The following is a 14,988-nucleotide window of genomic DNA, read 5'->3' on the forward strand; positions in this document are numbered from 1 at the left end:
CCTCTTGCTTCAGCTACAGCAAGCTGCTTGCAACCGATGCTGCACTGTGCGGGCAACACTAACAGGGAGGGCATTCAGGTGCCACCAGTGCAGAACAGTTCCCCCCAAATTCCAACACAATGCTGTGTGTCTGAACTAAACCTTCCTCAGACCCATCTGGAATCCTGGAGGCTCTATCTAGGGTAGCCTGTCAAGACAGCTGCCTGCAGCATGGGAGCATCCCAACTCAAATCACAGGAGATGGTGACCTGTCCCAGATAAGGGGAATGTGGTCACTACCCACATTCTTACCCCGCTCCCAGTGGTTACTCAAAGCGTGTGCTTTGATTTTCTCACTTGAATCTCAGTAGAGGGGCTAAGGAAACAGCCTATTTATTATACATGTAGGCAATGATGACAAATTGCTTCATTCTGTAACATAACAGTCTGCTGATCCTCCATCATTCAGCCCCATCCTTGTATCAAAGCACGTAGGGACCGGACCACAGAAGGTGAGCGCCTGCATCTTAAGTAAGCTGCTAGGCTGAAATTCAGCAGCAAGATTCAGCAGGTGGATCAGCAATAAAATACCAGCCACACAGGCCACCTGTCTTCTCCTTCAGGGTTTAGTCCTCAAAGTCCTCCCAGAACAACATCTCCACCCATCATACCATTGAAACTGCTCTAAAACCTAAGCCCTGCAGTGACAGGAGTGTGGAGGTTACCGCACCAAACAGCTCCCCTTCTGTCTCTGGTGTTTCCTGCAGCCCCCCAGCCCTCATTCCCTCCTCTGAGGATCTGTGCAAAGACACAGAGGAAGCCAAGCTGGAGTATAACCTCCTAAAGGCCAGTGGCCACCCTCTCACTATTCTGCCTCATTTCAACTTTTGAGCTCAATTTTTGGCTTTAGGGGATTTTTGAAGCTCTCAGGACTGAATCCAAAATCTCAGAAACTTCAAGGATACCTCAGCCAAGTCTACGTTCTTCACAGCCATGTAGACTGGAGAAAAGCCTCACTATCTACCATTGTAGACAGGCATGGCTGTCACACAGACCTTCCCAGACACCAGAAGGTGAGCTGCCTCACTGGCCATTCCCTTCCAGGTGCATGGTGACCTGGGGCTCCAGGCTCAGGCACACATGGCCACTGGTGTGAGAAGAATGAGAAGTGGATGGAAGGCTCACCTGTGCAATCAGCTTGTTCTGAACAGTACAGAGGAAAGGGTCACATTTTTTCTGTTAACTCAGGGCCCTGCAGGAGCTTCCTTACTCCCTGCAGCAGAAGCGCTGACTTTCTTCACCTCCCAGCTCTGCCCCAGACCTCCCCTCCCCTCCCCTCAGCCCCCACTCCACCCCTGCCCCGCCTCTTCCCATCCTCTTCTGCCCCCTCCCCTGAGCACGCCCCACCCTTGCTCCTCCCTCTCCCCCCCAGAGTCACCTGGATGCCGCAGAATAGCTGATCCCAGCAGGTGGGAGGAACTGGGAGGGGGAGATGCTGATCAGCAGGGATGTCGGTGGATGCTCAGCACCCACCATGTTTTTCCTGTGGGTGCTCCAGCCCCAGAGCACCCATGGAGTCAGCACCTATGCCCTACAGTGCCTGGCTGGGTGAGTGGGGAGCCTTGCCCCTGCCCTTTCCACAAGGCTCCTGGCACCTGTGACCAGGCAGGCTTGTTTTCCAGCTCCACCTGGCCAGAAAATTGTGAATGTGTCTTTCAAACGCAGGGGCTTTGTTAGTTGATTTGCCTTTATCACCTCGAGGCTGGGCCCTGCAATGTGTTCTTGATGGCGCTACACCTTGAGCCTAGCCAAAACTCAAGCTGATGCAGAATGTGCAGGCTGCTTGTGTCATAAATACAAAGGGAAGGTTAAACACCTTTAAATCCCTCCTGGCCAGAGGAAAAACCCTTTCACCTGTAAAAGGTTAAGAAGCTAAGATAACCTCACTGGCACCTGACCAAAATGACCAATGAAGAGACAAGATACTTTCAAAGCTGGGGGGGAGGGAAACAAAGGTTCTTTTTGTCTGTGTGTTGTTTTTTGTCAGGAACAGAAAGGAATGGAGTCTTAGAACTTAATAAGTAATCTAGCTAGATATGTGTTAGATTATGATTTCTTTAAATGGCTGATAAAATAAGCTGTGCTGAATGGAATGGATATTCCTGTTTTTGTGTCTTTTTGTAACTTATGGTTTTGCCTAGAGGGATTCTCTATGTTTTGAATCTGATTACCCTGTAAGGTATTTACCATCCTGATTTTACAGAGGGGATTCTTTTACTTTTTCTTCAATTAAAATTCTTCTTTTAAGAACCTGATTGCTTTTTCATTGTTCTTAAGATCCAAGGGTTTGAGTCTGTGTTCACCGATGCAAATTGGTGAGGATTTTTGTCAAGCCTTCCCCAGGAAAGAGGGTGTAGGGTTTGGGAGGATTTTGGGGGAAAAAAACATTTCCAAGCGGGCTCTTTCCCTTTTATATATTTGTTAGAAGCTTGGTGGTGGCAGCAATAAAGTCAAAGGGCAAAAGGTAAAATAGTTTGTACCTTGGGGAAGTTTTAACCTAAGCTGGTAAAAATAAATTTAGGGGGTTTTCATGCAGGTCCCCACATCTGTACACTAGAGTTCAGAATGGGAAAGGAGCTTGACAGCTTGTAACATGGTGCCTCAGGATGGCAGCACGATGCCAGCACTCCATAAGCAGTCTGCCTGTGGCTTTCTGGGTGGAGCTCCAGGTGTTGTCTTTGATAAAGCCCTAATCAGCCCTAATCAGTTTGGTACCTGCCTTTTTGAAAGACCACGGCGGCAATCAGGTGCCCCTCAGTTCAGAAGAGGGGGGCTGATTTCCTGTGGAATGCTTCTCCCATACCCAGAGCTGGCGGACCTTCTGGGTGCGTCACTACACACATGAGGCTGAGTGGCCATTGCGAGAGTGCAAAGGCAGCAGAGAGAGGCATTTTTCTTAGGGGAAAGCTGCAATGGGGGGTTGGGCATATAGAATATTAGGGTCGGAAGAGACCTCAGGAGGTATCTAGTCCAACCCCCTGCTCAAAGCAGGACCACCCCCAACTAAATCATCCCAGCCAGGACTTTGTCAAGCCGGGCCTTGAAAATCTCTAAGGATGGAAATTCCACCACCTCCCTAGGTAACCCATACCAGTGCTTCACCACCCTCCTAGTGAAAATGTTTTTCCTAATATCCAACCTAAACCTCCCCCACTGCAACTTGAGACCATTGCTCCTTGTTCTGTCATCTGCAACCACTGAGAACAGCTGAGCTCCATCCTCTTTGGAACCCCTCTTCAGGTATTTGAAGGCTGCTATCAAATCCCTCTCACTCTTCTCTTCTGCAGACTAAATAACTCCAGTTCCCTCAGCATCTCCTCATAAGTCATGTGCCCCAGCCCCCAAATCATTTTCGTTTCCCTCTGCTGGACTCTCTCCAATTTGTCCACATTCCTTCTGTAGTATGGGGACCAAAACTGGACGCAATACTCCAGGTGTGGCCTCATCAGTGCTGCATAGAGGGGAATAATCACTTCCCTCGATCTGCTGGCAATGCTCCTACTAATACAGCCCAATATGCCATTGGCCTTCTTGGCAACAAGAGCACACTGTTGACTCATATCCAGTTTCTCGTCCACTGTAACCCCTAGGTCTTTTCTGGAGAACTGCTGCCTAGCCACTTGGTCCCTAGTCTATAGCAGTGCATGGGATTCTTCCTTCCTAAGTGCAGGATTCTGCACTTGTCCTTGTTGAACCTCCTCAGATTTCTTTTGGCCCAATCCTCCAATTTGTCTAGCTCTCTGGACCCTATCCCTACCCTCCAGCATAACTACCTCTCCCCCCAGTTTAGTGTCATCTGCGAACTTGTTGAGGGTGCAATTAATCCCATCATCCAGATCATTAATGAAGATGTTGAACAAAACCGGCCCCAGGACCAACCCCTGGCTGGGGACAGCTGAGAAGCTGAGAGGCAGGCAGTTATGCTACAGCTTTAGACAATGCATATTTGTAGCTCCTATTACTGTGTTTTCAAGTGTCCCTTTCAAGTGCTGGGCTTCGTCTATACTGAAATCGAAATTGTGGCACACTTATTGCTCCTGTGCAGGAGAGTAAGGGAGGGCAAGGCAACCCTTTACTCTGCAGCACCAGCTACCCGCATGGTGGGGAAGGAGAACAGCCTTCACAGTGGTACTATTCCCTGTCTCTCCCTGCTTCCCTGTGCCACGAGCAAACCAGCTGCCCCAGACCCAGGGTCTTCACAAACCACCTTCTCTGGAGCAGGGGGACCCAGACAGCAGATTGTGACTCTCCAAGCTGTGCTCCTGGGGTGATGTGACAACATGCTGCCCCTGCCTTGGGGCTTGTGGCAAAGCCAAAATTCAGTCCTAAACAAATAGATCAACTACTGATGTAAATTACAGAGAATTTGCCAATGCTCCAGTTTGAATATAATCCCCACAATTCACTTGTTTCTCAAAATTAGACAAACAACCTCCCCCTGAAAGGAGAAATAAATCAGTGGTGAAGAAAGACACATAAAACAAGTGCCCCATCAGATCAGCTGTTGCTAAGCAATATATTCCCAGTCTCCAAGAAAGAGAGAGGTCACTGCTCAGCAATAAACTAAGCCTAGAGGACATAAACTCTTGGGCGACGTAGAGACACTTTATAACGGAGCAACATTTTATAGCCAAGCGACTCCTTCCTCTTCTATCTGATGGGCTAATGAAGATGGATGTGTAGGATGCGATGTTGGCACCCAGCTACGGTCTCAGGTCACCCCAATACCTACAGTGCCTCTTGGAGAACATCCATAGTAATTCACAGCCTCCCCGGGGGAAAGATGCAGAAAGCTCCTGAAGTCAAAGTGATCACCACATCAACAAACTGTATTATAGAACAAACACACACAGCATGAGTGGGATCCCTGGAAGCCTGGGCTTTCTTCCTGACCAGAACTAGCACATAAGAATGTACCATAACTGGGGTGCACTATACTTACTCTGCTGCATCATCCTCCAGCATTCATGAGCAGAAGGCACTGTTTGTGCAAGACCTCCCTCCCCCATCCACATGTAATGGGGGGAGAGATTAGCAGCCAATGCCCAGTTTGAACATAATCTCCACAATTCCCTTATTTCTCAGAATCAGACAAACATCCTCCCTTACTCTCCTCCCCTTCTCTAAAACCTTGCAGAAGGCATCTGTGGCTTCAATAATCTACATAGATGCTTCCTTCACTAGCCCTGCAAAGATTCTCCCAGAAAGATAACAGCCTCAGGTCACTCTCTGCACTTAACTGGATTTCCAGGGTAGCATCTCGCTCTGGAAACCCCATCAATGGAGAACAGAGAAGGCAGAGTTAGAAATAAAGCCAGCCTGGAAGCATGAGGTCTCTAAATGGTTGGGCCTGGCCACAAGCTAACCCCCAGGGAACCTAAACTAGAGCAAGCACCAGCAAACATGCTCTAGGGAACCATCTCATGGTGACTCCTGGGGACTTGTTCCTGCACCAATATCTAATATCAAGAAGTATCCCTAAAAGTTCTTTGCTATAATGGCTAGTCTGCTCCTTCGGAGGTCCCCAAATAATTGAGGTACTTTACTGCAGAGATGCTGCCATAAACAGCAATGGGTGTCTTTTGCTTAGATCACGCAGTGGGATACTATAGGACAAAGACAGCTATCTGCTTGGTCTTTTATACAGCTGTTCATTCAGAACAAGCACAAGTTCACGGTCTGGAAAACTAAGTCCAGGAGCGAGCTGTATAGCGCAGAGAATAAGCAACAACTCCTAATCTTAGTTACACATTCCCAGTGCCTGGTGTTCTCTCCCACTCTGACAAGTGCGTGAGCAAAGCAACACACAGGATTGCCATTGCTAATTGATGTGAGCCAGGCACATACACAAAGGACCTGGGAAGGGGAAACCCCTACAAATGATTCCAAAGATTCAGGCCACAAGGAATTCTGTTTTAAGCTTACAAGTTCTGTCAATCATAATACTGTGCCAGACTATGTCATTACCAGCCACCAGAGTGAGAGAAAAGAGAGGCCTCGAATGAAGCACTGATATTTTATCAAAGACTTAGAGGTGAATTATGACAGCCCAAGGGATGGGAGCAGAAATGAAGAATCAAGCAATCACCTGTACCAATCCACATAATATACCCTAGAAGTCGCCACCAGGATATTTTAACACTTCAGCAAAGAAGAGTTGCACATCAAGATGGCTAGCTACAGAGGAGAACACAAAGGTCTAAGAATATAGGAATGTACATGGGGATGGAGGAACATATAGGAAACATAATCATTCCATTGGCTGCTGTTCTAGAACGACCAAAGAATAACATGGTAACAGCTCATCTCTGAGTTCTTCACACAGTCATGACTTTTTCCAGGGCGTTTGTGCATATCACACCATTAGTATTATGACTGATTTTAGGCAGATGTGCAGAAGTTTCAGTTTCTTATTTTTCTGTTGAGCTGGATACTCAAGAAATCATGTATATGTACCACATGGACAAATGGACAGACAGATGTGACTGCCAAAATGAGATGCCCTGCAAGTTACAACCTTCAATCACTAACTCTGCCAGCACTGAAATCAGCAAGCCATACGGTGGCAGGGCTCAGTATGCTTCTTGCTCAGCCATCTGCATGATGTTATATGATATCAGGCTAGCCATTCTTATGATTTATTCAAATGCTCATTACAGTCAATCTATTTTTACACAGAGGTGACGATATTTGCTGATAATGGTTAATCATTTATAATTTCATGGACTAGTTAGATGCCAATGTACTATTAAAGGGAATTCCACCAGGTGCCTTCAGAGATGCAGCAAATTGCCAAAAACTGAGTTTTGAATATACCTTGGGAGAGCTTAAAACTCCACATAAGGAAGTCAATCTTGGCTGATGCCCACTGAACAAACTCAGCCATCTACATTCATCCCATCATGGGAGAGAACGAATGCTCAACTAGCCCCTGCAGCAGGAGAGACAAGGGCTACAAGAAATCTGCCTCTTTGCTGTTTTACCAACCTCTTCTCCACTCCATCAGTCACCTATCTCCACTGCACCAAGCAACACTGGGAGCAGCCCCTGCCAAGGCGAGGTCCCCATGCCAAGGAATGCCACAGGGATGGGTAGGCTTTTATAAGACTATTTCTGGTGATTCTGACTTCTGGCTGTCGGGGTGTTTACCTGGGAGCAGGTGTGGCCAGGAGATGTAACTTTTTCTGTAACCACATGGGCAGTTGTATATAAACAGTGCAACAAGCAGACAAGTAAATTATCCACAGGATGTAGCCTAGTCCCCCGCATACACACAAATGTAGGAACAGGTCAGGCCAGAACCTTTGTTTAGTGAAAATGGCAGGGCCTGGCCCTTCACCTCCACACAGAAAGGAAATCTTTATGCTACAAGTGTCAGGTTCAGACGAGTCAAACTTGTGCCAACCATGTACTGCAGTAGAGCTAATTACACACATAGTATATGAAGTCTACCTTAAAGCACAATCAATAAAGACTAATTAAATAGAATGTCATATTACAGGGCTCCTTTGTCACATTCAGACTAATCTAATTAGAATTACACTGTATTTTAAATCCTGACTAGTTCATTGTTAGATGTTTCATTACACAGTGCAGTGCAGCCAAATATCAAATTTCTGGCCTGATCTTTAACCCATAACCTCAATGAAAAACAGGAGAAAATGCCAATCAAAGCTACTTACAGTTCAGAGACTCTTTCAGTGGATCAGCATGAAGGACAGAGGAGCCTCAGGATCCAACCCGCGATGGTACCTGCTGATATTTTAAAAACGGTTTTTATTAGAGAGGAAATTACTAGAATGAGAGCAGATGTCAGAGCAAAAATTAACACTCTGAGATGGATCTGTGAGGTGGGATAAGCTCAACATGGAGCTCAGTTCCTAGGCTCAAAGTATGCACGTGTTGTGCTGTAAATCAGCTGACCAGGATGCAGGGGCTACAGGGAGCAAACTGCCACACACATCCCACCACGCCTCCTGCAGGGAGCAAGCTGCACCCCAACACACTCTTCTGGGTAGCTCTATAATTGTGCCCTTAAAGTAGAAATGGGTGAAAGTAAGAATTTCTTAATTAAATTGGGGCAATGTTGCTGTCCTGACAATTTCTGTGCATTTTGGAGGCTAAAAACACCCTGTGTTAAAAGAATATTATTCAAGTTGCAAAATCAAAAACTCAGAAGTTAGGAAACACAAGAACTAAGGTTGCCCAGACAACGCTAATTTGCCCCCCTCGTGTATATGTATGCATTACATTAGTTACATGATCACATACTAGTCCTTCCACAGGACTCCTCATTCAGTGCAGAGGCCTATTTGGTCCCCATGTACATGAGGGATCCCTGAAAGGGATCCATCTAGTAAACTAGAAGGGTCTCCCCATCTTCAGATGGGAATGACCAGGAAAAACCACAGGGATCAACAGATTCCAGAGGACAACAAATGAAAGAACAGAACAGGAGTGAGGTCATAGGTTTACAATCAGGATTCCAGAAGCGGACACCAAGCAGAGAACCCCAGATATCACCTGCTCCTTAATTTGTGCAACTCCATAAAGAGCACATTGCTGGGTCTAATCTGGAGATGCCAAAGGCTGGGATCATTGGAGCAAAGCCCTCACACCCTTCCTAACAAGGGCAAATGAAAGACACTGCTGGTCCGCACTGCTACCTGAGCAACTAGGAACAACTGAGGACCCAACATTGCTCCCGCAGTTGCAAACCCCTATAACAAGGGGTGGGCAACACGTCAGCCAAGGAGACGCCCCTAATCGCCACCATTTCTTACACTTTCTTCCCCCAATCATCATGCGTTCTCTTGGTCTTCACTGGATCAAACCTCAGCCGTGTAGCCCTCCTACAACTGGAGCTCAACCACCTGGTTAGGTCAGAGAGAAGAGACATAGTGCTAAGCGCCACCAGCAGGTTTCGCTCTTCCTCCAGAGCCAGCTGGTGGAACTCCTGGAGAACAAGGCTAGCTCTCTTTATGCATAGGGAAACTATTCCCAACAACAGTCTTTTAAAGCTCTCCAAACCCTTCCAGAGTAGCTGTGGGTAATGCAAGGTATGCTTTGCAAAGAATTTTGCTGGGGCTGGGTGGGACAAAGGTTTCCTTGGGGGTATTTGTGATGCTTTGCAAATAGAATAAAAGGAAACACTATCCAACTGAATTTATCTGCCACCTTGAGGCACAAATCAGGATGAAGAGAGGCTATGAAGCACAGAAGTAGTTCATCAGCTAATCATCCTGAGAAATTAGCCACTGAAATGTAAGTATCTTCTTGATGGAGGAAGCCTGTACAGATGTAGGGTTGCCAGCATTCTAATTGCACAAAACTAAACACCCTTGCCCCACCACTTCCTTGAGGTCATGCCCCTTCTCTGAGGCCCTGCCTCCACTCACTCCAGCCCCCCTCCCTCTGGCACTCACTCTCCCCCACCTTCACTCACTTTGACTGGGCTGGTGCAGTGGGTTGGGGTGCAGAAAGGGAGGGGGTTCAGGTCTGGGGTATGGGGTTGGGGTGTGAGAGGGGTGCAGGCTCTGTGAGGGAGTTTGGATGTGGGAGGGGGTTCTGACCTGGGGCAGGGGGTTTGGGGTGCAGGGTCTGGGAGGGAGTTAGGGTGAGGGAGAAGGTTCCGACCTGGGGCAGGAGCTTCGGGGTGTGGGCTCCAGCTGGGCAGTGCTTACCTCAGGCAGCTCCCAGTCAGTGGCGCGGCAGGACTAAGGCAGGCTCCGTGCCTGCCCTGGCTCTACGCAGCTCCCGGAAACAGCTGGCATGTCCGGCCCCTAGGCGGCGACACAGCCAGGCGGCTCTGCTTGGTGCACGCTGCCCATGCACACAGGCGCCGCCCCCACAGCTGGCACTGGGGGCAGCATGCAGAGCTTCCCTGATTGCCCTTACGCCTAAGGGCCGGACATGCCGGCCACTTCCAGGGAGCTGCATGGAGCCAGGGCAGGCAGGGAGCCTGCCTTAGCCCTGCTGCACAGTCAACTGGACTTTTAACAGCTGGTTGAAAACCGGACACTTGGCAACTCTATACACATAGCACAAGAGACACCAAACAGAAGAGACACATGGCTCCTCTCCCTTTAACCTCTGAGCATTGGACCGATTAAACAGGAAGAAATGAGGGAACAATATCCTTTTGTAGTTTCTTTCTTCCTGTTGTCCCAAACTCCCTTTGGAAGCTACACTTACTGGTAGATTGGCACTGCTGTGATCAATGCAGCCATGTCAATTTAGGGGGCTGCTAAATCGATCGCAGAGTGCTCTCCCAGCGACTCCTGTACTCCACCTCCCAGAAAAGAGTAAGAGAAGCTGGCGAGAGAGCATCTACAGTCGACCCAGCATGGTAAGTCAACCTAAGCTACATCGACATTATTCGCGTAACTGGAGCAGTGTAACTTAGGTCGACTTATCATGGTAGCGTAGACCAGCCTCTGTCCCAACTGGCTAAGTGGAGCTTTCTCTTTGCTGTTTGTGCTGCACATGAGAGATGACAGTCGCTCCTTAACATCGCTGCTAAATCACATTGCAAAAATATGAGGGAGCTTCAGAACCACGTGAAGGAAGAATGTCCTTGGAACAGGAAGAACAAGTCAATGAAGGTTTTTGCCCTTTTCTCTTTACAGGAGCACAGGCCTGTGGAGCTATGCAATTCCCCAGGACTGACACAGCAGACTGTGTCATGTTCTCCTTTGTAGGAACACGTCACTGGCTATTTCACGGACAGGACAGAGCCCACAGGCACCTTCGCCAGCTGCCAGTTACCAGAGACGCAGCAGCTGAGGTCTCCAGAGAGCAGCTGCTTCCAGAGTCAGACAGCAGAGCTTTGTGCAAAGGGAACCCAGAAGGGGCCTTTCTTCTTACTCAGCTTTTCAAAAAATAATAAATAAAAATATGTCCTTACTAGAGCCTAGCAACATTCTGGAATAGAGACAGGGAGCTGACTCACATCCCCCTGTGGAGAGAGCCCACCTTTTATTCCCAGTGTTTCCCTTTGGAAACACAGAGAACTTTGCTAGTTTTCCCTAGTGCAGTGTCATTGGCTGAATGGCAGGACTCCTGATTTGCTCCAGCATCTGTGATAGGAGAGTCTGGCTCAGAGATTCAAATGCCAGAACACAACAGGAATAGAATAGCTCTTTAAACATAGAATTTAGTGTAACAAAGGGCCCTGCGGGTTCCTTACTTACCCTCTCTGTGGCTTGGAGAAAGACACATGAAGGAGCATATAGCCACATCTTTCCATCTCTTTGCAGGTTGTGCAAAATTATAACATTTGAATCAACTCTACATTCTGGCTGCAAATAGAGAGGCTTTCAGAAAAAGGTAAATAATATGCAAGGCACAATGTGCTATTTCAAAGTCCCATAACATGGGTGAATTGGCCAGTGTGAGGCTGTTCACATCAGCTCTACACAAAGAAGCTGAATGAGGTCTCAGAAATAGAGATATATGGAGAGAGGGAAGGGGCCAAACTGTACTCTTTGTCCCCGATTTAATAAGCCATTAGTGAAATTACTAGTTACTGGAAAGCACTCCATTATTTTCTAATTTACACATTTATTCATGGCACTTTGTCCCATACAGGGATGCAAAATGACAAGGAAGCAGCACTACCTGAAAAGGGCCACAAGCCTTGCAAAGGGACCAGAAGTTTAGCTGCTCCCCAAGACCCATGTAAAAGACAAGGATCCCCCAACTCTGGCTCCAACACACTATTCCGTACCCTTAGGGCAAGTAGGCCCTGTCATGAGACACTGAGTGTTCTTTCTCATTCTATATGCACGGTAACAGTGTGACCACCACACTGAGCAGAAGTCTTCACTGAGCTGCTAATAGTGACATTCAGGTCTGTGTAGTAATGCTTAATTTAGAACCCAGCAACGTGTATGAGCGGTTTGGATTATTCCTTCCCATTTGCATTACTTTGTTTTTGCCACAACTCATTTCCTGTCTTCTGGCTGCCCATGCACCTAACTTGGGCCTTTACCAGCAAGGCACACACATAACTTTCAGCCCCTCTGGAGTTACATTGACCTCGGGGGAATTACTCATGTGCATAAAGTCACACACATGCTTAAGCGCTGTGCTGGAGTAGGGCCTTGGTCAGGTCCCTTTCCAGCCTTTTTCACTGTTGACTAATCTAAATAATTTTGTGTCACCTGCAAATTTTACCATGCTAAAAAATATTAAACCAAACTCATGTGAGAGCAGCACCATAGGGCACCCATCTTTAACCTTGTATTATGTTGGCAATTGTCCATTTAGTTCTACTCTTTTTTCCCCTCAGATCCAGTTTCTAATCCATAGTTGTACTTTAGCTCTCATCCCATGATTAGTTACCTAATTTTAGTAGCTTCTTAGGGAGGAGCCATTGAAAGCAGACATAAATGACATTAAATGGTTCTCCTTTAGCCATTATTTTGTTGACATGCTCAATAATTCAACTAGATTAAAGCACAATTTTCCTTTACAAAGCCATGGTGCTTTATCATTATCATATCCTGTACACCTAGATGTTTTATAATTCTATTATGAATGATCATTTCAGCCCATTTTCCTGAGTCTGGAATAAGTCATGCTACTCTGTAATCCTCAGGACTTCCCCAAGTGTCTTTTCTGTACTGCACTTTCCATTCTCCTGTACTTCAGTATAATAGAGGATGTTAATAAGTGATTGCAAGTGGAATTTTCAAAAGCTCCTAAGTGAGTTAGGAGCACATGTCCCATTCACTTTCAATGGGATCTGTGCTTCTACCACACTGGATATTTTTGAAAATTCAACCTTGCACATTTTGTTGGCAGCTGAGAACCTTCAGCCTGGAATTCCCATAGACCTCTTCACTGTTCCATCTGGTCCTGAGGACTTGCTACTCTTAAATTTATCATTTTCATCCAGCACCTATTCTTGTGACACTACAGTCTCTGGCAGTGCCTCATCTTCATCACTGCAAAAGGGCAGGTCTGGTGAAGACCGATGCAAAGAAATCATTTTGCATCTCAGCGATGTCACTATCTGCTTGATTGCTTCTTTTACCTCCAGACAGTCCAGGAACCCAAATTTCCTCCCCCGGGTGCCTCTGCTTCTGATGTACATGCAGAATAGCTTGTTTTTATTTGTCTCTTTGCTATTTAGATTCTGTCTTTATCCTGTTTACTTTCTTCTTACATTTTACCCACCATAATTCAGATTCCTTTCTATCAACTTAACTTGGGCTGGGTTTTCAGGAGATGAGGGTTTCAAGACTGGATGCCTTCTGTAAGATATGTTTTAGCCTAACACTAGCTAATGGGCTTAATAGTGGGAAAACTAGAGGGAATTCTCTGCCCTGTGTTATAGAGGAAGTCAGACAGGATAATCTAAGGATCCCTTCTGATGTTAAAATCACTGATGTTTGCAGTGTTAAAACCTATGAGATTTATAGATTCATTTAGAATACAAGGGATGGAGCATGAAGGTGACACCTTGAACATGGATCCAACAGTTAACCCATGTCAATGTCACTTTAACATGAACATGTCATGATGTCTGTACACCCCATGCTGGTTCAGCAGCCATAGGGTTAACAAATCACCTGCCTGCCCGTTCAGTCAGCGCTGAGTGACAGCCCAAGAGTAGCTGTGAGTAGAAGGGCTGCAAAGCAGGAGGGCGGGGTGGCCGTGAGGGATGCAGAGAGATTGCAGAGCGGTTACCATACATCCAAGTTTTCCAGGACATCACCTCTTTTTTGAGGCTTCGCCCTCTGTCCGGGCAGATTTTTCAAATAACAGGTAATATCTGAGATTTTTCCAAAGCAGAAGTTGCAGCTCAGAAAGAGCCCCGATTGGTCCATTTCCCGATTGGTCCCTCCCCTGCATCCACAGCTGCTGGATCCCACCCCCAGGCCTTGGCTTTCAGCCCTGGGGAGGGGGGGTCCCACAGAGAGGCACTGAGTGATGGGCCGTCACTATGTCTTGGGCTTGTGCCAGCTGCCCTGCCACCGTAAGAGGGAGCAACATGCCCCCACCTCCAGTAAGTGTCCCCGCCTCAGGTGCCCCCTCCGGCTCCCCCCAATGGGGGGCCGGGCCTGTGGCAGAGCCAGGGGTTGAGCAGTGAGCACCCCCCGGCACATTGGAAAGTTGGCGCCTGTAGCTCCAGCCCCGGAGTCGGTGCCTAGACAAGAAGCTGCATATTAACTTCTGAAGAGCCGCATGTGGCTCCAGAGTCCCAGGTTGGCCACCCCGGCTGTGAGGCCTGGTCTACCCTGGGGGGCGGGGGGGGTGAGCTAAGTCGGTCTAAGTTACACAACTTCAGTTACGAAAAGAGCGTAGCCGAAGTCGACGTACTTAGAGCTTCTTACCGCGGAGTCTTCGCTGCGGTGGGTCGACTGCTGACGCTGCCCCAGCGACTCCGCCTAAACTTCTCGCTCCGGTGGAGTACCGGAGTGGACGGGAGAGCGCTTGGCGGTCGAGTTATCGTGTCTCACTAGATGCGATAAATCGATCCCGCTGCATCAATTGCTCCAGAGGTAAGTGTAGACAGGCCCTAAGTGTTTGGGGTAGGGACCATCTTTCTTATGTGTTCGTACAGCTCCCAGCATAATAGGGTCCTGGTCCAGGATGGGGGCTGCTGGGCATTACTGCAATAATTGTACAGCAGGGCAAACTCATGTTATTCATGTGGAACCCACTCAGACATCCTGGGTTCAAACATTTGTTTTGACCTTAAGTGCAAATCGCTTTGCATTCTGCTGAACAAAGGAACAGAGAGGAGATAGATCTAGTCACTGTACCATCTGCACACTTGTGCCAGCCTAGCTCTTGAGCATGTTGTCCCGCCCAAACAGAGAACATAACCTTTGGCGAGGGAAAACCCACATTTCTAAGTTGGCACTCCCCTGGAAAAACAACAAAACCAGGGTGGAATTACAGGAGTGAAAGGTTAGAGAATTTAGACTTGTTTAGTAG

The 14,988-nt window shown here is 47.5% G+C and overlaps 1 protein-coding gene across 6 annotated transcripts in view; it reads right to left on the bottom strand.

Moving 5' to 3' along the window:
- PKNOX2 (PBX/knotted 1 homeobox 2) overlaps positions 1-14,988 on the bottom strand; it is a 715,219-nt gene that overhangs the window by 620,126 nt on the left and 80,105 nt on the right. For all 6 annotated transcript variants that reach the window (XM_043500983.1, XM_038380894.2, XM_043500981.1 and 3 more), the window contains exon 2: positions 7,722-7,794. The gene's annotated coding sequence lies outside the window, so the exon portion shown is untranslated. The remainder of the gene's footprint in view (positions 1-7,721; positions 7,795-14,988) is intronic.

This window comes from Dermochelys coriacea, chromosome 22, assembly GCF_009764565.3.
Source record: "Dermochelys coriacea isolate rDerCor1 chromosome 22, rDerCor1.pri.v4, whole genome shotgun sequence".
In the NCBI taxonomy this organism is placed as follows: domain Eukaryota; kingdom Metazoa; phylum Chordata; order Testudines; family Dermochelyidae; genus Dermochelys; species Dermochelys coriacea.